We start from the raw sequence: 24,239 nt of genomic DNA, 5'->3' as shown, positions 1-24,239 counted from the left end.
TTAATTTATGGTCAATGGAAAATAAATCTGTTGGCTCAGGGTGCTTGCTATGTAAATATTTCATCACTGTTTCATTATTGTTACCAAGTATTACATATTAAGGGCATTTGCTTTAATGTTTGTTTTAATCCAGTCCTTGCGTGAACATGGTTTTGCTTTTTAAATCCAAAGGTGAACCCTAAGAGTGGTTGAGCAATTAGGTATAAACTGTTTTCTTTCTGAATACTTGTTTTGCACTGCTTTGGGTTCTGATGATCTGTACATCTGCTGTCTAGAATTTTGGAAGATGGAAATGAGAAAATAAAAATTAAGTTTTGAATGTACTCTGTAGAAGTTGTTGTTGACTTATGCAGTGTGTGTGTATGGATGCCTGTTCTGGTGTGTGCATGTGATAATGTTTGAATAATTGTCTATACGATTTCTGAATATGCGCATTAAAGGCCAGACTTTTAAATGCCCAGTTGGGTATATATGCAAATCTCAACTTTATTAAATGTTTCACACATATCTACTTGCTCCCATGATATAACTGAATTCTATTATTCTGTCTCACTGTATTTTCAAATGTAAGCCACATTGAACCTGAATTTGCTTGGGATCATGTGGGATATAAATGTACAAAAAAAATCCTTTATCCTCCACCTTTTAAGATACTGCCCATCCAGCTGGATGGTGATGGAACCAGGAAAGCAAGTTTGGTTCAGTGAAGACTAACTCACAATAGCCTGTTCCTTAGCTGGACTCTAATATTATCATATTGAAAATGCGACCATACCATGCCTTTGTGGTTATGTTCCACTAATAAGAAACGATTAACAGGCTTTCTTGAAAGGATTATATAACCTTTGGATGCATGACTAGGAACAACATATATACTTATTTATTCAATATCACAATTCCTCATCTACAGCCACAAAACAACATTTTAGGGTGGATAGTGTTCACAATTAGTTTCTTTCCTTATCAACCATATGGAAGAGATAAGAGTTTTCAGTTTTGGCACAGGATAAGTCATCACAAAAAAAAAACAAAATATAAGAACATCAATGGACTACATTAGGGGCTTATAGCCCATTGAATTATGTTTAAACAAAGATCTGTATGAAACAAAATATATTTTTATTTTGATTTATAAAACCACTTGTCCCTGAAACATACTCAAAATAGAATAATCTATTTGTGTATCTAAAATGTAAACTTCTAGAAAAGATTAAGTGAAAATGTGATTCCATGTGCCCCAATGAAAGGAGAGTTTCATTTTACTTCCATTTAATTTCAATATGTTCCATCTTTATAACACAAGGCTTCCCAAGGCAGATTACAACAATTAAGATTAACCCATCAGGAAACAGGATATCCTCACTGAAATTTGGTCCTCTGAATTATATAGAACAGTGTAGAACAATTAGCACAAAATACAGAGTTTATAAGTGCTGTTTCTACCAGTTACAATAATTTTTAAAGCTGTTTTAGTAACTGTGAGATCTTGGGCATGGCTGGTACAATAATACAGCCGGACAAAAAGGTGCAACCATAAAATAAAGTATTTATTTATCTAGTTTCTTAGCTTATTACTTCACAGGAACAAGTTTTTAACATCAAGCAGTTTCTCTCTCTTTTAATTTCAATTGCCTAGGCTTCTGCCTAGTAGGTTAAACTCAAACACTGCTTCTCTCTTCTGCAGCCTTCCTTGTACAACAGGCATCTCTTTCTTTCTCTCTCCTTTGATCTGTCTTGGAGTCTCCTGTACTTTACTTCTGCTTAACTTTCCAGTACTCTTGTACAGTTCAATAACAATGTCCCAATATTCTTCAGCACACTTGTACACTTTACTTCATTAACCTCATGGCTTACCTCAGGCAGGTTACAGCACTCAGGTTCATTCACTCTGGTCATGCACTAGAGCTCCTGCCCTTCCGTCCTGTATCAGGGCCTTCTCACAGTGATCTAATCTTCTCTTAGGAATCCACTCCACTATCACAGTATTCCAAGTTACTCACTCTGGTCACTTTCTAGAACTCCTGCTTATCCTTTCCTGGACCTCTGTATCAGCCTTCTCATAGTACTTCAATCCACTTTTACAGTAATCCGATCTACTCACTCTGCTCACTTTCTAGAGCTCCTGCTCTTCCTTTCCTGGACCTCTGTATTGTGGCAGACATACCAAGTCGCATGCATTTTGCATGTGACATCCGCATTTGGCCCCTGACTCTCAGGGCCACCGAGAGACTGAACCAGGTAAGAGGCAGGGCCGCCACCGGGCCTCCCCACCCCCGGGATTGCCACCCCCCCCCCCGTCCGCAAGGATTGTTGCTGATGCTGCCTGCCGCAACTGTAAATACCTTGACTGGCGTTGATGATACGTTTTAACCTTCTGTTCAGTGTGCTGCGGCAGCTAAGAAAGCAAATAGAATGTTAGGTATTATTAGAAAAGGAATGGAAAACAAAAATGATGTTATTATGCCTTTGTATTGCTTCATGGTGCGACTGCACCTCGAATATTGTGTTAAATTCTGGTCACCACATCTCAAAAAACATATAGTGGAATTAGAAGTGTAGAGAAGGGCGACAAAAATGATAATGGGGATGGGATGACTTCCCTATGAGGAAAGGCTAAAGCGGCTAGGGCTCCTCAGCTTGGAGAAAAGACGACTGAGGGGAGATATGATAGAGGTCTATAAAATAATGAGTGGAGTTGAACAGGTAGACGTGAAGCGTCTGTTTCCGCTTTCCAAAAATACTAGGACTAGGGGGCATGCGATGAAGCTACAAAGTAGTAAATTTAAAATGAATCGTAGAAAATGTTTCTTCACTCAACGTGTAATTAAACTCTGGAATTCATTGCCAGAGAATGTGGTAAAGGCAGTTAGCTTAGCAGAGTTTTAAAAAGGTTTGGATGGCTTCCTAAAGGAAAAGTCCATAGACCATTACTAAATTGGACTTGGGAAAATCCACTATTTCTGGGATAAGCAGCATAAAATGTTTTGTACTTTTTTGTGATCTTGCCAAATATTTGTGACCTGGATTGGCCACTGTTGGAAACAGATTGCTGGGCTTGATGGCCCTTTGGTCTGTCCCAATATGTATTATGTATTTATGTACTTATGGATCCCAAGGCTCCGTCAGCAGAAGAGTCTTCCTCCAGCGCAGGGTATGATACATACCTGTAGCAGTTGTTCTCCGAGGACAGCAGGCTGATTGTTCTCACGACTGGGTTGACGTCCGCGGCAGCCCCCACCAACCGGAAGAAGCTTCGCGGGACGGTCGGCACGCAGGGCACGCCCACCGCGCATGCGCGGCCGTCTTCCCGCCCGTGCGCGACCGCTCCCGCCAGTTGAATGACTAGCAAAAGATGAAACACACAACTCCAAAGGGGAGGAGGGAGGGTAGGTGAGAACAATCAGCCTGCTGTCCTCGGAGAACAACTGCTACAGGTATGTATCATACCCTTTCTCCGAGGACAAGCAGGCTGCTTGTTCTCACGACTGGGGTATCCCTAGCTCTCAGGCTCACTCAAAACAAGAACCCAGGTCAATTGAACCTCGCAACGGCGAGGGAACAACAGAAATTGACCTACGAAGAACAACTAACTGAGAGTGCAGCCTGACCAGAATAAATTCGGGTCCTGGAGGGTGGAGTTGGATTTACACCCCAAACAGATTCTGCAGCACCGACTGCCCGAACCGACTGTCGCGTCGGGTATCCTGCTGGAGGCAGTAATGAGATGTGAATGTGTGGACAGATGACCACGTCGCAGCCTTGCAGATCTCTTCAATAGTGGCTGACTTCAAGTGGGCCACCGACGCTGCCATGGCTCTGACACTATGAGCCGTGACATGACCCTCAAGAGTCAGCCCAGCCTGGGCGTAAGTGAAGGAAATGCAGTCTGCTAGCCAATTGGAGATGGTGCGTTTCCCGACAGCGACCCCTAGCCTGTTAGGGTCGAAAGAAATAAACAATTGGGCGGACTGTCTGTTGGGCTGTGTCCGCTCCAAGTAGAAGGCCAATGCTCTCTTGCAGTCCAATGTGTGCAACTGACGTTCAGCAGGGCGGGTATGCGGCCTGGGGAAGAATGTTGGCAAGACAATTGACTGGTTAAGATGGAACTCCGACACCACCTTCGGCAGGAACTTTGGGTGGGTGCGGAGCACTACTCTGTTGTGATGAAATTTGGTATATGGAGCATGAGCTACCAGGGCTTGAAGCTCACTGACCCTACGAGCTGAAGTAACTGCCACCAAGAAAATGACCTTCCAGGTCAAGTACTTCAGATGGCAGGTATTCAGTGGCTCAAAAGGAGGTTTCATCAGCTGGGTGAGGACGACGTTGAGATCCCATGACACAGTAGGAGGCTTGATAGGGGGCTTTGACAAAAGCAAACCTCTCATGAATCGAACGACTAAAGGCTCTCCAGAGATGGCTTTACCTTCCACACGATAATGGTAAGCACTAATCGCACTAAGGTGATTCCTTACTGAGTTGGTCTTGAGGCCAGACTCTGATAAGTGCAGAAGGTATTCAAGCAGGTTCTGTGCAGGGCAAGAACGAGGTTCTAGGGCCTTGCTCTCACACCAAACGACAAACCTCCTCCACTTGAAAAAGTAACTCTTTTTAGTGGAATCCTTCCTAGAGGCAAGCAAGACCCGGGAGACACCCTCAGACAGACCCAACGCAGCGAAGTCTACGCCCTCAACATCCAGGCCGTGAGAGCCAGGGATTGAAGGTTGGGGTGCAGCAACGCTCCGTCGTTCTGCGAAATGAGAGTCGGAAAACACTCCAATCTCCACGGTTCTTCGGAGGACAACTCCAGAAGAAGAGGGAACCAGATCTGACGGGGCCAAAAGGGCGCTATCAGAATCATGGTGCCGCGGTCTTGCTTGAGCTTCAGTAAGGTCTTCCCCACCAAAGGTATGGGAGGATAAGCATACAGGAGGCCGGTCCCCCAATGAAGGAGAAAGGCATCTGACGCTAGCCTGCCGTGTGTCTGAAGCCTGGAACAGAACAGAGGCAGCTTGTGGTTGGTCTGAGAGGCGAAAAGATCCACCGAGGGGGTGCCCCACTCTCGGAAGATCTTGCGTACCACTCTGGAATGGAGCGACCACTCGTGCGGTTGCATGACTCTGCTCAGTCTGTCGGCCAGACTGTTGTTTACGCCTGCCAGGTACGTGGCTTGGAGAAGCATGCCGAAGCGACACGCCCAACGCCACATACCGACGGCTTCCTGACACAGGGGGCGAGATCCGGTGCCCCCCTGCTTGTTGACGTAATACATTGCAACCTGATTGTCTGTCCGAATTTGGATAATTTGGCAGGACAGCCGATCTCTGAAAGCCTTCAGTGCGTTCCAGATCGCTCGGAGCTCCAGGAGGTTGATCTGCAGATCCTTTTCCTGGAGGGACCACAGACCCTGGGTGTGAAGCCCATCGACATGGGCTCCCCACCCCAGGCGGGATGCATCCGTCGTCAGCACTTTCGTGGGCTGCGGAATTTGGAATGGACGTCCCAGGGTCAAATTGGTCCGTATGGTCCACCAGAGCAGTGAAGTGCGGCAACTGGTGGAGAGGCGGATGACATCCTCTAGATTCCCGGTGGCTTGGAACCACTGGGAAGCTAGGGTCCATTGAGCAGATCTCATGTGAAGACGAGCCATGGGAGTCACATGAACTGTGGAGGCCATATGACCCAGAAGTCTCAACATCTGCCGAGCTGTGATCTGCTGAGACGCTCTGGTCTGCGAAGCCAGGGCCAAGAGATTGGTGGCCCTCGCTTCGGGAAGGTAGGCCTGAACCGTCTGGGAATTCAGCAGCGCTCCTATGAATTCCAGAGACTGAGTTGGCTGGAGATGGGACTTTGGGTAATTTATCACAAACCCCAGCAGCTCCAGAAGTTGAATAGTGCACTGCATGGACCGGAGGGCTCCTGCCTTCGAGGTGTTCTTGACCAGCCAATCGTCGAGATATGGGAACACGTGCACTCCCAGCTTGCGTAGGTAGGCCGCTACCACCACGAGGCACTTTGTAAACACTCGTGGGGCAGAGGCGAGCCCAAAGGGCAGCACACAATACTGAAAGTGCCGTGCGCCCAGGCGGAATCTGAGATACTGTCTGTGAGCTGGCAGTATCGGGATGTGAGTGTATGCGTCCTTTAAATCCAGGGAACATAGCCAATCGTTTTTCTGAATCATTGGCAGAAGGGTGCCCAAGGAAAGCATCCTGAACTTTTCTTTGACCAGGAATTTGTTCAGGCCTCTCAGGTCTAGGATGGGACGCATCCCCCCTGTTTTCTTTTCCACAAGGAAGTACCTGGAATAGAATCCCTGCCCTTCCTGCCCGGGTGGTACGGGCTCGACCGCATTGGCGCTGAGAAGGGCGGAGAGTTCCTCTGCAAGTACCTGCTTGTGATGGGAGCTGAAAGACTGAGCTCCCGGAGGACAATTTGGAGGCAGGGAGGTCAAATTCAGGGCGTATCCGCACCGCACTATTTGGAGAACCCACTGGTCGGAGGTTATGAGAGGCCACCTTTGGTGAAAGAATTTTAACCTCCCTCCGACCGGCAGGTCGTCCGGTACGGACACTTGTAGGGCGGCTATGTTCCCGTGGATCCAGTCAAAAGCCCGTCCCCGGCTTTTGCTGTGGAGGCGCAGGGGGCTGCTTAGGCGCACGCTGTTGACGGGAACGAGCGCGCTGGGGCTGTCCCTGTGCCTGACGAGGCCTTCGGGCCGGCTGGTTGTACCTACGCTTCGCAAAAGAATAGGGTGCAGCCTGCCGAGCCCGGGAAAAACGCCCGCCCGCGGGGGCGGGTGCTGAAGGCGCCCGGTGGGAGAGCTTGTCGAGAGCGGTTTCCCGCTGATGCAGTTGGTCAACCATCTGCTCGACCTTCTCGCCAAAAATATTATCCCCCCGGCAAGGGACGTCAGCCAGTCTCTGCTGGGTGCGGTTGTCCAGGTCAGAGGCACGCAGCCATGAGAGCCTGCGCATCACTATACCTTGGGCCGCAGCACGAGATGCCACGTCACAGGTGTCAAAAATCCCCCTGGACAGGAACTTTCTGCACGCCTTCAGCTGCCTGACCACCTCCTGATATGGCCTGGACTGCTCCGGCGGGAGCTTATCGACCAGGTCCGCCAGCTGTTGCACATTGGTCCGCATGTGGATGCTCATATAGAGCAGGTAAGATTGGATGCGGGTCACGAGCATGGAGGATTGGTAGGCCTTCCTCCCAAATGAGTCCAGAGTGCGAGACTCCCGCCCCGGGGGCGCCGAGGCGGTATCCCTCGAACTCCGTGCCCTCTTGAGAGCAGAATCCACGACCGCTGAGTCATGGGGCAACTGGGGCCGCATGAGCTCTGGGTCAGAGTGGATCCTGTACTGGGACTCTGCTTTCTTGGGAATGGTGGGGTTAGTTAGTGGTCGCACCCAGTTCCGAAGCAGCGTCTCCTTCAGGACATTGTGCAGCGGTACCGTGGAGGACTCTCTAGGTGGTGATGGATAGTCGAGGACCTCGAGCATCTCGGCCCTCGGCTCTTCCACAGAGACCACGGGAAAGGGAATGCTTATAGACATATCCCGCACAAAGGAGGCAAAGGAGAGACTCTCAGGAGGTGAGAGCTTCCTCTCCGGTGACGGCGTGGGGTCCGAGGGAAGGCCCGTAGACTCCTCTGAGGAGAAATATCTCGGGTCTTCCTCTTCCCCCCACGAGTCCTCATCCTCGGTATCGGACATTAGCTCATGTAGCTGAGTCCGGTACCGGGCCCGGCTCGACGTCGAGGCACCGAGGTCTCGGTGTCGTCGAGCGGTGGACTCCCGCGCCGGCGGGGACGGAGCTCCCTCCATCGACGCCGACGGGGACTCCACCTGCGTGGCGGTCGAGACCGGCACCGCAAGCGGCGGCGGTGTCGACAGCCCCGGCGCCGGGCTAGAGCTCGCCGGCGCCACAGTCATCGGCGCCGCGCCTGGCGCATCAGCCCTTCCAGGATCCCCGGAAGGATGGCTCTGAGGCACTCGTCCAGGCCCGCTGCCGGGAAAGGCGGTGGGGCCGGTAAGGGTGTCGGTGCCAGAAGCTGCTGGGGGCCAGGAGACGGCACCGAGGTGCCGGAACCCCGACGCGTCGGTACCTCCACCACCGACGGAGATCTCTCCTCTCTGCGATGACGCTTCGGCGTCGACTCCCCTTCAGGGTGCACCGAGGGCTCCCGGTGACGGCGCTTCTTATCTTTTTTCCGGTGCACGTCACCGGCGCCGGAGGGCATGGAGGAGGAGGAGGTCGATCCCCCTCGGTCTCGAGGGTACCGGGTCCGACAGGGTTCGGTCCCGTGGCTCACGAGCTGAGGGAGTGACCGGGGCCGACAGCCCACGCGGCCTCTCAACCCCACTCTCACCGGCGGACCGGCGGGCCGACGGGACCTGTTCTCCTGGGGTCGCTGCCATCGGTGCCGATGTCTCGGGCATCGATACCGGTACCGAAGATCCGGCCTTCGATACCGATGCCGTTGAGGTCGACGTCGAGGGGCCGGCGCAAGTTCCAAAAAGACGGTCCCGCAGAACTTGCCTCGCAACCTGAGTCCGTTTCCGGAGACCGAGACACAGCGCGCACGACTTGAGATTGTGCTCCGGCCCGAGGCACTGGAGGCACCAAGCGTGGGTGTCGGTCTGCGAGATCGGCCGGCCGCAGCGACCACACTTTTTAAATCCACTCGGGACCTTCGAGGACATCGACGGAAAAATCGCGTCGGCGAAGTCAAAGTCGGCAATGGTGGCTAAAATCACACCACGAAAAAACTAGCCGACCGAGCGGCCACTAGGCCGCAACGAGGCGTCCCCGCTGGAAGCGAGGGAAAAGGGGAGCGCGTGCTCCACACGCGCGAAAATCTTTTTTTTTTTTTTTTTTTACAATACGAAGAAAGAAAGAGGAACCGAACGGGTCAAAGGCGGCTGAACGGAGAGAGAGGCAATTGCACAACTCTCTCCAGTCGCGGAAAAAAAGTAACTGGCGGGAGCGGTCGCGCACGGGCGGGAAGACGGCCGCGCATGCGCGGTGGGCGTGCCCTGCGTGCCGACCGTCCCGCGAAGCTTCTTCCGGTTGGTGGGGGCTGCCGCGGACGTCAACCCAGTCGTGAGAACAAGCAGCCTGCTTGTCCTCGGAGAATGCTCTTCTTCACTCTGCCGTGTGGCTTGCCCCTGCGTCTGCTTTTTCTTTCAGGTCTTCAGTTTCAAAACCGAGCATGCGCGGCCTGAGGGTAAAATCAGCCGCTTGGAAGGCAATGCGGTAGACTGTGAAGAAGAGCAGCGCTGGAGGAAGAAATCTTCTGCTAGCAGGCCCCCCCCCCCACCAGCTTGCTGTGTCTGCTCCTCTGGGTCCTCCCCAGCCTCCAAGAGGGGCCCAGCGCTGGAGTTTTCTCTCTCCTGCTCCTGTCGGGGGCTTCCCCCTTGGAGGCCCAGGGAATTTTGCCTTGCCCTCTCGGCGGCCCTGCTGATTCCAGTTCACATGCCAAAAGCCCCCTCCTCTCAAGCACTGAGACTCGAGGAGGTGACTTTGGTGTCTGGTCAGGCAGCACAGCGAACCCCAGCCGCTGCTTCCCGCACTGGCTCCACTCCACAGTTTAAAATGGTGGCTACGAACTCTTACAAGACTACCACGGTGCTGCCTGCAGTGAACCCCAGCCACTGCAGGCAGCACTGCAGTGGCTGGGGATTACTGCTGCTCAATACTTTGCAGTTCAGCAACAGCGGCAAGGAAGATGGGAAGGGAAAATCAGAGGGACACGCTGGGTATGAGGAGGATAGAAGGGGAGATCGGGGGACATGCAGGGAAGGTAGGAAGGTGGGAAGGGAGATAGAGGGACACACTGGGCAAGGAGGAAAGTGAGAAAGGGCGATCAGGGTGAGATTCTGGATACAGAGGAAGGTGGGACTGGAGGAGAGATTGGAGGAACGTGGAAGGGGAGTTTGAGGGCATGCTGGGCACAGAGGAAAAGGGGAGAAGAGATTGGGGAACATTCTGGGTATAGCGGGTGGACTGAGGGGAAAGAGCAACCACATTATCGTGGGGGGGGGGGGGGGGAGGATAGAGATACCAAACAGGGGGAGGGAAGGGAAGATGCCAGGCTGCCTGTGGGGTGGGTTGGAGAAGGGAGAAGAGAGATGCCAGACCATGAGGAAAAAGGAAGGAAGGGAGTGAGACCTGCCATACCACGAAAGAGGGTGAGAGCTAGAGGATACAGGACCTACAGGGAAAGGGAGGGAAATACAGGAAGGGGGTAGAAAAGAGAGATAAGGAAATGAAATATGACTGGGATCTGTGAGGGAAGGAGGAAGAAAAGTGGGGGCAGGGGCAGGAAAGAGAGGGACATTTCCTGAATTCCTGGGAAGGAAGGCATAAGGAAGGGGGAGAGATGCTGGGCAGGTGGGTAGGGGGACACACAGGAATGATGACTTATCAGGGGGGATGGAGGCATAGAAGGGTGATACTGGACAGGGCAAGAATACAGACACAGAGAAGAGGAATACTTAACATGGGAGGAGGATAGGAGCAGGGACACAGGAAATACTAAACAGAGTGATAGCAACACAGAGGGAAGATGGATAGTGGACATGTAGAGAGAAGAAATGCCAAATGGACTAAGAGGCCTTGGCAAGAGAGTTAAGAGAAGACAGAGGAAAGCAGTAACCAGAGTCTGGAACCAACATGATGAGGAAAATTAAATGACCAGATAAAAGGTAGAAAAAATAATTTTATTTATCTATTTTCTATTTATCTATCTATTTAGTTTTCATGTGAATGATCTGCAGAGCTGCCAAGTTGCCCATTTCAGGAGGCAGACTTTTTGGCCAGTCCTGGATTTCTGCCAAACTCATCTTGGTGCATTATGGGACCTGCAGCTCTGACCTCAATGGATAGAATTATGGACTACAAACACTTCAGGTATTGCTTTGGACTGGGATGTAAGTTTAAAACTAGAACCGGCTAAAATGTCTCCCTCCTGGAATGGGTAACTTGGCAGCTCTGGATCTGTCAGAACTAGTTTTAGATGTGGCTGGGGCCCACAAGAAAAATCTCACTCATATGGCCTTCTGTCTCCAGCATTGCAGTGGTAAATCTCCAGCATTGGGATGGGCCACCCTTGGTGTCTCTGTTGTGATTTTCATCTGAGAGTCTTTATTGGGCCTCTTACTCCAAGGTCTCTCTCCCCAGGGTCTCCATCTTCCTGTCAACATTCTCTCTGGGCTTTTAACGACCTTCTGTGTATTGTGGAGCCACACCCTCCTGTTCAGGCAGTCTACCCTTCCCACAATGCACTAACTCTCTGCCTCAGCTCTGCAGTTCAGCTTCTGACCAGCAGGTTTAGCACCCTCTGCTCTCAAATGCCTGAACTTCAGTTCCCACTGAGGGAATATCTAAGGACATCTGCGTTATCCCTCACTGTCTTACAGTGATATTCAATTTTTATTTAATGATTTAAATCTAGATATGGGAAGCTTTCAAATAAATTAAAAAGCTAGTAAAAATACATATATATTTTGTCCTCCACCATGTAAGGCACTGCCTATCCAACTGGAACAACTTTTGACTTTTTACAGATGGACCACACAGAGGCAGTCCGTTATTTCTAATAATCTTTTGCTATTGTTTTCAATAGCGTGGCTATTGTTTTGGGTGAGCCAAAATAGTGGCAATCTCTGCCTACTGCAGGCAAACTCTGCCTACTGGAGGCAAGGTCTGCCTACTGGCTTCAGCCCATATACTAGGCTAGATAGGCTCATACCGTCACCTGTTCTCAATCTAACCTTCTTGCATGAACCTATCTGGACCATTGTGTGGGCGGAGCTTGCCTGCATATTGAGGAAGGATGCAAAACATTCGCAGACGCAATTGAAAACAATAGCAAACTTGTGTGGTTTTATTGTTTCATTAAACCTCCTTGGTTTTGAATTAAGTTAGAAGGGGATTGGGGGGATGATGTAAGGGGAGTTGAGAGCGTTAGGAATGTTGGGCAGTTTTTGAAGGGTCTGTGAGGGGGAGAGTTATATTCAGTGCTTTTTTTGTAGGAAAAAAGGTACTAGTACTCATTATGGGTGGGGTCACCATCTATGGCCCCGCCCCTATGGTAGCCACACCCACAGTAGCCACACTCCTTATACCAGTTATGACGCATATAAGCAGTATCATTGAAAATACTATACCATTATAGGAGAAAAAAATAACTTGTGATTTTTTTCAATATAAATAATTTCTATAAGCTGTTAGAGCTCTAGTATACCCAGTGCAAAATAAGACAGCAGATATAAATTCTCACATTGGACATCTTCCAAACACTAAAATTAAAATAAAATTTATTTTTCTACCTTTGTCTCCCACTTAGCCATCTCTCTCCTCTTCAATCTGTTCAAAATTCTGCTGCACGACTAATATTCCGCCACTGTCGCTATGCTCATATTAGCCCTCTCCTCAAGTCACTTCACTGGCTTCCTATACGTTTCCGCATACAGTTCAAACTCCTCTTATTGACCTATAAGTGCATTCACTCTGCAGCTCCTCAGTATCTCTTCACTCTCATCTCTCCCTACATTCCTTCCCAGGGAACTCCGTTCACTGGGTAAATCTCTCTTATCTGCACCCTTCTCCTCCACTGCTAACCCCAGACTCCGTTCCTTTTATCTTGCTGCACCATATGCCTGGAATAGACTTCCTGAGCCGGTACGTCAAGCTCCATCTCTGGCAGTCTTCAAATCTAAGCTAAAAGCCCACATTTTTGATGCAGCTTTTAACTCTTAACCCTTATTCACTTGTTCATAACCCTTATTTTATCATCCTCACTTTAATATTCCCTTATCTCTTGTTTGTCTGTCCTAATTAGATTGTAAGCTCTGTCAAGCAGGGACTGTCTCTTCATGTTCAAGTGTACAGTGCTGCGTACATCTAGTAGCACTTTAGAAATGATAAGTAGTAGTAGTAGTACTTTGTTGTCTGGTGACTTTGTTTTTCTGATCATGTTGGTCCCAGTCTCTGATTCTGCTGCTCTCTATCTGTTCCCTTAACTCCGTTTCCAGGGTTTCCTTTCCATTTATTTCTTTACTTTTCTCCTTTCTTCTTCATTTCTTGCCCTACATCCATAGGTAAAAGCTGGGTCCTCTGCGGACTTGACTGGAGGAGGTATAGAGTGGATCCAGCTTTTGCCTATTTTATTCACCCATGTGCAGTTTTTCTCCTCTTTTCCCTTTCTCGCATCTTGTCAGTATGCATCTCCTTCCTCTTTCCATCCATGTCCAGCATTTCTCCTCCCTCCTCCCCTCCATCCATATTCATCTCACGTCCTCTCTGTTCCCTCCCCTCCATCCATGTCCAGCATTTCAACTCTCTCCCCCTTCCCTCCATCCATGTCCAGAATTTCTCCTCTCTCCCCTAAATCCATGTGCATCTCAACCTCTGTCTTCCCTCCCCTCCATCTATGTCCAGCATTTATCCTCTCCCCCTCCACTCCATCCATGTGCATCTACTTCCTCTGTCTTCCTTCCCCTCCATCCATGTCCATTATTTCTCCTTTCTTCCTTCCCCTCCAACCGTGTGCATCTCCTTCCTCTGTCTTTCCTTCCCTCCAACATTTCTCTTCCCTGCCCTCCACTCCATCCAAGTCCAGCATTTCTCTTCTCTTCCCTCCCCTCCATCCATGTGCATCTCCTTCCTGTCTTCCCTCTCCTCCATCCATGTCCAGCATTTCTCCTGCCCTTCCCTCCATCCATGTCCAGCAACTCTGCTCTCTCCCCTGCCCTCCTTTCCCATCCATGTCCAGTGACTGCCCTCCCCTCCCAACCATGTCCAGTGATTATCATCTCTCCCCTGCCCTCCATGTCCAGCGATTCTCCTCTGCCCTTCCCTCTATGTCCAGTGATTTCTCCTCTCTCCCCCTGCCCTCCCTTCCCCTCCCCTCCATGTCCAGTAACTCGCCCCAGCCCCCACCTGCCCCCCCTTTTAAGCCCCCGTCGAGTTCCAGTACCAACTCCAGCCCCATCTGCCCACCCTTAGCTCCCCGACAGCCCTGCTTTCTGTTCCTGCCACCCCGTGACGCGTTTAAATCTTTTTTTTTTTACCTGAAGTTGCAGCGCCACCGATGGCATTACTGAAAGGACCAAGCTCGCCTCCTCCACCCTTCCTTTCGTTCCCTCTCAGTGTCCCGTCTTCCTCTGAAGTAGTTTCCTGTTTCCGCAATTTAAACGCGTTGCAGAGCGTCAGGAACAGAAAGCAGGGCTGTCGTGGAGCTAAGGGTGGGCAGGTGAGCTGGCCCTAGGAAAAAAAGGTGCTGGTACGCTGTACCGATGTGTGCTGGCACAAAAAAAGCACTGGTTATATTCAAAATGTATTTGTCAGTGTTCCTGTTATTTGCAATACTGTATTATGGTTTTCAGTGCTGTGATATATGCCTTTCTTTGTACATGTGCTGACAATTATACACTATATAAAAACAATAGCAAACGCTTATGACTGCCTATGTGGGAATTTATTTTTATTTATTTGAAAGCTTCCCATATGTACATATATATCATGGAATACGCAGATGAACCACTAGCATGGCTTGATAAAAGCAGCTCTAAAATATCATTTAAAAAATATTGTAGCTGGTAGAAACAGCAGTAATAAACTTTCTGTATTTTGTGCTCATTTTTCTGCACTGTTCTATACAATACAGTAATGCATGGGCAATCTCAGTGAGGACATCCTGTTTCCTAATGGGTTCATCTTACCTGTTGTTGTAATCTGCCTTGGAAAGCCTGGTATTATTAAGCCTCCCACAGTTCCAGACCACAGCTCATGCCCCAAGACCCCCCGAGGTAAAAAACAAAACAAAAAAACCCAGATTCTGTATATCACGCTCAGATTTCCACACATAAGTACATAAGTAATGCCATACTGGTAAAAGACCAAAGGCCCATCAAGCCCAGCATCCTGTCCCCGACAGCGGCCAATCCAGGTCAAGGGCACCTGGCAGCTTCCCAAACATGCAAACATTCTATACATGTTATTCCCGAAATTGTGGATTTTTCCCAAGTCCATTTAGTAGCGGTCTATGGACTTGTCCTTTAGGAAACCGTCCAAACCCTTTTAAAACTCTGCCAAGCTAACTGCCTTCACCACGTTCTCCGGCAATGAATTCCAGAGTTTAATTACGCGTTGGGTGAAGAAAAAATGTATCCTATTTGTTTTAAATGTACTACACTGTAGTTTCATCGCATGCCCCCTAGTCCTACTATTTTTGGAAAGCGTGAACAGACGCTTCACATCCACCTGTTCCACTCATTATTTTATATACTTCTATCATGTCTCCCCTCAGCTGTCTCTTCTCCAAGCTGAAAAGCCCTAGCCTCCTTAGTCTTTCTTCATAGGGAAGTTGTCCCATCCCCGCTATCATTTTCGTTGCCCTTCGCTGCACCTTTTCCAATTCCACTATATCTTTCTTGAGATGCGGCGACCAGAATCGGACACAATACTCAAGGTGCGGTCGCACCATGGAACGATACAACGGCATTATAACATCCTCACACCTGTTTTCTATACCTTTCCTAATAACACCCAACATTTTATTTGCTCTCCTAGCTGCAGCAGCACACTGAACAGAAGGTTTCAGTTTATTATCAACGACGACACCCAGATCCCTTTCTTGGTCCGTAACTCCTAACGTGGAACCTTGCATGACGTAGCTATAATTCGGGTTCTTTTTTCCCACATGCATCACCTTACACTTGCTCACATTAAACGTGATCTGCCATTTAGCCGCCCAGTCTCGTAAGGTCCTTCTGTAATTTTTCACAATCCTCTCGCGAATTAACGACTTTGAATAACTTTGTGTCATCAGCAAATTTAATTACCTCGCTAGTTACTCCTATCTCTTAATCATTTATAAATATATTAAAGAGCAGTGGTCCTAGCACTGACCCCTGAGGAACCCCACTAACTACCCTTCTTCATTGTGAATACTGCTCATTTATCCCCACTCTCTGTTTCCTATCCTTCAACCAGTTTTTAATCCACAATAGGACATTACCTCCTGTCCCATGACCCTCCAATGTCCTCTGTAGCCTTTCATGAGGCACCTTGTCAAACGCCTTTTGAAAATCCAGATACACAATATCAACTGGCTCCCCTTTGTCCACATGTTTGTTTACTCCTTCAAAGAATTGAAGTAAATTGGTCAGGCAAGATTTCCCCACACTAAAGCCGTGCTGACTTGGTCTCAGTAATCCATGTCCTCGGATGTGCTCTGTAATTTTGTTTTTAATAATAGCCTCTACCATTTTCCCCAGCACTGATGTCAGACTCACCGGTCTATAATTTCCCGGATCTCCCCTGGAACCTTTTTAAAAAATCGGCGTTACATTGGCCACCCTCCAATCTTCCGGTACCATGCTCAATTTTAAGGATAAATTGCATATCACTAACAGTAGCTCCGCAAGTTAATTTTTCAGTTCTATCAGTACTCTAGGATGAATACCATCCGGTCCAGGAGATTTGATACTCTTCAGTTTGCCGAACTGCCCCATTACGTCCTCCAGGTTTACTGTGAATTCAGTAAGTTTCTCCAACTCGTCCGCTTGAAATACCATTTCCGACATCGGTATCCCACCCAAATCTTCCTCGGTGAAGACCGAAGCAAAGAATTAATTTAATCTCTCCGCTACGTCTTTGTCTTCCTTGATTGCCCCTTTTACCCCTCAGTCATCCAGCGGCCCAACCGATTCTTTTGCCGGCTTCCTGCTTTTAATATACCTAAAAAAAATTTTTTACTATATGTTTTTTTGCCTCTACTGCTATCTTTTTTTCGTAACCCCTCTTGGCCTTCTTTATCTGCGCCTTGCATTTGCTTTGACACTCCTTATGCTGCTGCTTCCTATTTTCAGAAGGTTCCTTCTTCCATTTTCTGAAGGCGTTTTTTTTAGCCCTAATAGCTTCCTTTACCTCACTTTTTAACCACACCGGCTGTCTTTTGGACTTCTGTCTTTCTTTTCTAATTTGCAGAATATGTTTAGCCTGGGCCTCCAGGATGGTATTTTTGAATAGCATCCACGCCTGTTGTACAGTTTTTACCCTCTCAGTTGCTCCTCTAATTTTTTTCTTAACTGTTCTTCTCATTTTATCATCGTCTCCTTTTTTAAAGTTAAACGCTAACATATTTTACTTCCTATATATAGTTACTTCAAGGTTGATATCAAAACTGATCATATTATGATCACTGTTATCAAGTGGCCCCAGTAATCAAAGTGTATTCTAAAACAATACACATAAAATAATTACTTAACAAGTTAGCTAGCACTGATAATTAGATCTTAACAACCAATTAAGAGCAGTAACAGGCACTAATCAGAATTTATGTGCATAACAATCTGGGCACACTAGGTTATAGAATACACGTGGGTTCCACAGAGTTTAAAATGGGCGTGATGTTAGCGTTCCTAATTTCTATGCGTGTGGTTACAGAATTCACTGCTTCATGCGTTAATCTGGATGCAGGCATTTCCATCAGGTTTTCTTTAGCTTAAATTTCTTTATCATCTGTTACGGCACTTATCCAGCATTTACACGTATTCTAATTATAGCGCCTTGGACTGAGAGCTTTTTTTTTTTTTTTAATAGACTACCTTTCCTATGGACTTATCTGTTTCAATAGCTTGCACTTCTGCTACCCTAACCTTTTGGCCAAACTTGTTTTTCAAGGCCTCACAACTATCTCAGATACATATTGGTCTTGGTTGATGGGAAAAACAGGGTATGGCACCCAATTTGGGGCAGGGGGACATATTTATTTATTTGTTGTATTTGTATCCCACATTTTCCCACCTATTTGCAGGCTCAATGTGGCTTACAATGTACCGTTATGGCATTTGCCATTCCGGATTGGAAAATAATAATTGGTGTTACATAGAGAACATGGATGACACAATAAAATTAAACAGTCAAATATAAGAAGAAAACAGTTCCGAATATAGGAAAAATGGAGATGTGTTACATTTACAGTTATTGATCGTTGTGGTATGCCTTGTTGAAGAGGTGGGTCTTCAGAGATTTACAAAAGTTAGGTAGTTCATAGGTAGTATTTAGGATAAGCGGCAATGTGTTCCATAACTGCGTGCTTAGGTAAGAAAAGCTTGACGCATGCGTTAGTTTGTATTTTAGACCTTTACAGCTGGGGAAGTGAAGATTAAGGAATGTGCAAGATGATCTTTTAACGTTCCTGGGTGACAAGTCTACTAGGTCTGACATGTAGGCTGGGGCATCTCCGTGAATGATTTTATGAACTAGAGAGCATACCTTAAATGCGATTCGTTCTTTAAGTGGAAACCAATGTAACTTTTCCCTTAGGGGTTTAGCACTTTCATATTTTGTTTTTCCAAATATGAGTCTGGCTGCAGTGTTCTGGGCAGTTTGAAGTTTCTTGATGATTTGCTCTTTACAACCAGCGTAGAGTGCATTGCAGTAATCTAGGTGACTTAGCACCATTGACTGTACCAGGTTGCGAAAGATGGTTCTTGGGAATAAAGGCCTTACTCTTTTGAGTTTCCACATTGAGTGGAACATCTTCTTGGTTGTATTTTTCACATGATTTTCAAGTGTGAGATTTCAATCAATGGTAACTCCAAGAACTTTCAGGGACTCCACATTCAGGTATCCATGTGGCTGATGTAGTCGAGTTAGATATCACTTGGTATGATCATGTGGTCACGAAGCCTTTAAACCAATTAAGAATGTTACCTCCCACTCTGAAGTATTCTAGGATGTGTAGTAATATTCCATGATCAACCATGTCGAGAGCACTGGACATGTCGAATTGTAGGAGAAGTATGTTATTGCCAGTCGCGATAGCTTGTTTAAATTTAGTCAGGAGAGTAACTAGTATTGTTTCAGTGCTGTGGTTAGAACGAAATCCTGATTGGGAGTCGTGAAGTATTGAAAATTTATTTAAGTAGTTGGTGAGCTGTTTGGTCACTATACCTTCCGTTATTTTGGTTATCAGAGGAATAGATGCTACTGGGCGGTAGTTGGTTAAGTCATTTGTACTTTTCTTTGCATCTGTGAACTGGTCACCCTTCCAGGACCTGGCCAGGGCTGACCCTGCTTAGCTTCCTTCACAAATGTCCACCAACACCAGGGTTCTTATAACCAAAGGTTTTATTAGTTGCCATTTAACAAATTCTTCGTGGCTTATTTCTTCTTTAACTCAAACACTTCTTCTTCAACTTAAACATAGCAAAATGGCAGTTACTCAGAGTCTTCCTATTAAACCCTTTCCATACTTAAAGCAGTGCCTCAAACTTTCACAGTTCAAACAGCCAAACCAAAGCATTTACTTTTCATTTAAAGACTTTCTCAGCTGGTAGTGCAGCTGTCACCTTTTCAGCAGATAGTTTCAAAAAGTCCACAGAGTTCAGCCAGCACCTTCAAGGGGATCTTCTTTCTCAAGCTGCCAGGTCCCAGCTTCTCTCTTCTCTTTCACTATCCAGGCAGGTATAAGGTGGTTAATTAGCTTCTTCACCCCTTCAGGCTCTTCCCCCTAATTCCAGGCAGGACCCAGCCCATAACTACCTACTCCTTGGTCCTAGCAACCTCCACCTGGACATTCCCCTACTGGCTCCCCTGGTGGACTCCTCAATAATGACATGACCTGGACCTTTCCCCCCATTTCTATGGGAACAGCACCACCTAGTGGCCTACCCAGGACAGGACAGCCCCTTGCTCTTCACAATCTGTAGGTATAGGGGTGAGTAGAATATTTCTTTTATCCTTTGGGAAGAGTCCATTTTGTAACATATAGTTCAAATGCTTCGTGAGGTCTGATATGAATTGTTGAGAGGCAAACTTTACAAGGTTGTTAGGGCATATGTCTAATTTGCAGTGAGACTTGGCGAACCTTTTGAGCGTTTGGGAGATGATGTCATCCGATAGTGTGTCAAAGTTGGTCCAGGTTCTGTCAGCTGGGTGTCCTCCGGGGGTTGGGTCTAGACAATCAAGGAGTTTTGCGTAGTCGATGGTGTTGACAGTTATCATGAGTCGTAACTTTACGATTTTCTCTTTGAAGTATTTCGTAAGATTGTCTGCTGCTGGTGTGTCTGTGCTGTTAGAAGTCACCGGTGTAGTATCTAGTAATTTGTTCACGAGTTGGAAAAGTTTATGTGTATCCTTGTAGTCTGGTCCAATTTTAGTTTTGTAATATTATCTTTTGGTTTGTTTAATGGTGTATTTGTATTTTCTTTGTAGTTGCTTCCAAGCGTTGAGTGCGGAGTCGTCTTTCTTTTTATTCCATGCTCGTTCTAACCTTCTAACTTGTGTTTTTAGTTTTTTCAGTTCTTCGTTGAACCATGGTATTGAATTCCTTCTATGTGAGGTTCTGGTTTGAAGTGGTGCTATGTTGTGTAATATGTTTCAGGATCTATTGTCCAATTCTTGGATAAATTGGTTTGAATCTGTAAGTGCAGTCCATTCATTATTGTAGAATTGTTGCCAGAATGTTAGCAGATCTATTTTGCCTCTCGTGGTATAGGTCTTTCGTTCTTGTTTGTGGGGTGCATCTTTCATCCGCCATTGAAGGGAAAGGTTTGCTTTGTAGTGGTCGGACCATGGTGTTGGAGTCCACTTTGTATCTGTTAGTACAAGATTTAAGTCAGGGGAGAATTTGTGTGTAATGATGTCTAGTGTGTGTCCTTTAATATGGGTTTGCTGCGTATTTGGCCAATAAAGATCCCATAGTTGGAGGAAGTCTTTGCATTCACGCGCGTTTATTGAGTTAGGATTTTCAAGGTGCAGGTTGATATCCCCTACTATAAGAAGGTTGGAGGTAGAGACACAGCAGCCCAAACAATCACTACCCTAATGAGAGCTGTCACCTAACACATTCACAAGCTCAGGGCCGGTGGAACCCGGTAAGCGTGGTAAGCATGGCAGGGGGTGCCGACCTCTGGAGGGCGCCATAAGCCATGCTTACCGCCACCCAGGCGGCTCACAGTTCCAGTCCAGCTGCAGGCAGCTCTCGGATCCCACCTGCCTGTCCTCAGCTCCCCGACAGCTCTCCCTTCGTTCCTGCCGCCCTGGGGGGGGGTTAAATCTTTTATTTTACCTCAAGTCACAGCAGCAGCAGTAAAACCAGCAGGCTCACCTCTAGCCTTCCCATCCCTCTCAGTGTTCCGCCTTCCTCTGATGTAATTTCCTGTTTCCGCAAGGGCAGGACACTGAGAGGGAAGGGAAGGCTGGAGATAAGCCTGCTGCTTTCAGTGCTTCCGCCGCCGCTGCAACTTGAGGTAAAATAAAAGATTTAAACTCCGTAGGGCAGCAGGAACGAAAAGGAGAAGAGCAGGAGAAGAGAGTGGGCAGGTAAGCCTGGGGTTGGAACCAGAACTCGGGGGCTGAAAAGGGGGGCAGGTGGGGGCTGGGGCGAGTCACTGGACATGGATGGAAAGGGAGGATAGGGGGCAAAGGAGAATCGCTGGACATGGATGAGAGGGGAGGGCAGGGGAGAGAGGAGAAATTGCTGGACATGGATGGGATGGGAGAGGAGGGCAGAGGAGAATCGCTGGACATGGATGGGAGGGGATGGGAAAATTAGGTTCTTACCGTGGTAATTTTCTTTCCTTTAGTCATAGCAGATGAATCCATTACGAATAGGTTGTGTCCACCTACCAGCAGGGGGAGATAGAGAGCACTGAAAACCATAGTGCCTCTTGGCCTGCTAGCTCCATCTGCCTCTCAGTATTTGAAGCTTCCAAAGCAGTGTTACACCGCAAAGTAGAATAACATGAACTTTCCTCACAGCGAACGAACGCCCCAGAACAGGAGCAGTAATTCAAAGGAGGGACGAACTCAACCTCCTGTAACAGAACAGAAATCCTGAAGACTGTTTTCCAACTTCTCCCAATGAGGGAACATATCTACAGGAAAAACTGAACCCAAAACAGCATCAATCAATCAATCCATCAGGGCGGGCTCATGGATTCATCTGCTATGACTAAAGGAAAGAAAATTGTCAAGGTAAGAACCTAATTTTCCCTTCCTTGTCATCAAGCAGATGAATCCATTACGAATGGGATGTATCAAAGCAATCCCTAGATAGGGTGGGAACAGGCCACACCACGCGCCAGCACTTGTGCTCCAAAATGCGCATCCCTCCTGGCAGCCACATCCAGCCTGTAATGTCGGGCAAATGAGAGCTTAGACGCCCATGTCGCTACACTGCATATCTCTTGAAGAGAGAGTGCTCTAGTTTCAGCCCAAGAAGAGGAAATCTTTCTTGTGGAATCTGCCTTAAAGGCTTCAGGCGGAGGCCGGCCAGACAGCAGATATGCTGAAAAAAATAGCTTCTTTGAGCCAACGAGCCACAGTAGCTTTAGACGCTGGAGACCCTCTGCAAGGACCTGACAACAAAACAAAAAGGTGGTCAGAGGTCCTGAAAGCATTTGACATGCGCAGATATTGCAACAGAGCCCTTTGCACATCTAGAAGGTGCAATTGCCCAAAAGATTCCAGAAACTCCTCTCTAGAAAAGGAGGGCAGGAAAATAGGCTGGTTTAGGTGAAACGCTGAAACCACCTTAGGCGGGAAGGCACAGTGCACAGTACGTACCATAACTCCGAAGTCTGAGAATTGCAGAAATGGGTCTCGACAGGACAGCGCCTGGAGCTCAGACACCCGTCTCGCCGATGTAATGGCCACCAAAAAGACCGTCTTTAGGGTCACATCCTTCTCTGAAGCTCGCCTAAGCAGCTCGAAGGGCAAACACTGAAGGGGCTTTAAAACTAACCCCAGGTTCCAGGCCGGACACGGACCCCGCATGGGAGGACGGAGCCGAAGTACCCCTCTAAGAAACCGTGCCACATCCGGATAAGCAGCCAGGGAGAGGCCAGCCACCTTCCCCTGAAAACATGCTAAGGCTGCCACTTGAACACGCAGGGAATTATAGGCCAAGCCTTTTTGTAAACCATCCTGCAAAAAGTCAAGTATCGGTGAGACAGAAGCCTGCATGGGTGTAATCGCTTTAGCAGCACACCAAGCCTCAAACTGGCGCCAAATCCGAGCATAGGCAACGGAAGTGGAACGCTTGCGGGCCTGAAGGAGAGTGGAGATGACCTTGTTGGAATAGCCCTTGTATCTCAATTGCGCCCTCTCAATAGCCATGCCGTAAGACCAAAGCAGCATGCGTCCTCCATGGTTACCGGCCCCTGTGACAACAGGTTCGGTACCAGAGGCAAAGGAAGGGGAGCCTCCACCAGCATCCGTCGGAGGTCCACATACCACGGCCGCCTGGGCCAATCCGGGGCAATGAGACCCACCTCTCCTTGATGTAGCCGAATCCGCAGGAGTACTCGCCCTATCAAGGGCCACGGAGGGAACACATACAGGAGGCCCTGAGGCCAGGGTTGAGTCAAGGCATCCAACCCCGCCAAGCGAGGATCTCTCCGTCTGCTGTAAAAGCACGGGACTTTGGCATTTGCACTTGACGCCATAAGATCCGCTACGGGCGTCCCCCATTTGGCACAGATCTGAAGGAACACTGTCTGCCAGTTCCCACTCTGCTGGGTCGATTTGATGCGTGCTCAGATAATCGGCTTGCATGTTGCTCTGACCTGCAATGTGAGCTGCTGATAGAAACTGCAGATGTAGCTCGGCCCAGTGGCAAATCTGCATGACCTGCGCGGCCAGTGCTCTGCAGTGAGTGCCACCTTGTCGATTTATGTAGGCCACTGCTGTCGTATTGGCCGAAAGAACTCTGACAGTCAGTCCTTCCAGGGTCAAGTGAAAGGCCAGAAGCGCCTGGAATATCGCTTTCAACTCCAAGCGATTGATGGACCACTCCGACTCCTCGGGTATCCAGAGACCCTGGGCATGCCTTCCCTGGCAATGTGCTCCCCAGCCCTGCAGGCTGGCATCTGTTACTACCAGGCCAGCGCTAGCGGCATTCCTCGCCTCAGCATGCTGTCTGAGAGCCATCACTCCATACTGAGCCGGGCCGAAGGGAGCCATGTGAGTCTGTGCTGGTAATCCTGAGATATTGGAGACCATCATTGAAGCAGGGAACACTGCAGAGGTCTCAGGTGTGCTCTCGCCCATGGCACCACTTCCAAGGTGGCCGTCATCAACCCCAACAGCTGGACTATGTCCCAAGCTCACGGGCGAGGCATCCTCAGGAGCAGACGGGCCTGATTCTGAAGCTTGCACCGCCTTTGCTCGGGTAGAAAGACAAACCCCGAGGCTGTGTCGAACCGGACCCC

Source organism: Microcaecilia unicolor, unplaced genomic scaffold (genome assembly GCF_901765095.1).
Source record: "Microcaecilia unicolor unplaced genomic scaffold, aMicUni1.1, whole genome shotgun sequence".
Classification (NCBI taxonomy): Eukaryota; Metazoa; Chordata; class Amphibia; order Gymnophiona; family Siphonopidae; genus Microcaecilia; species Microcaecilia unicolor.
The sequence above is the reverse complement of the archived record's forward strand: the minus strand, read 5'-3'. Positions refer to the sequence as shown.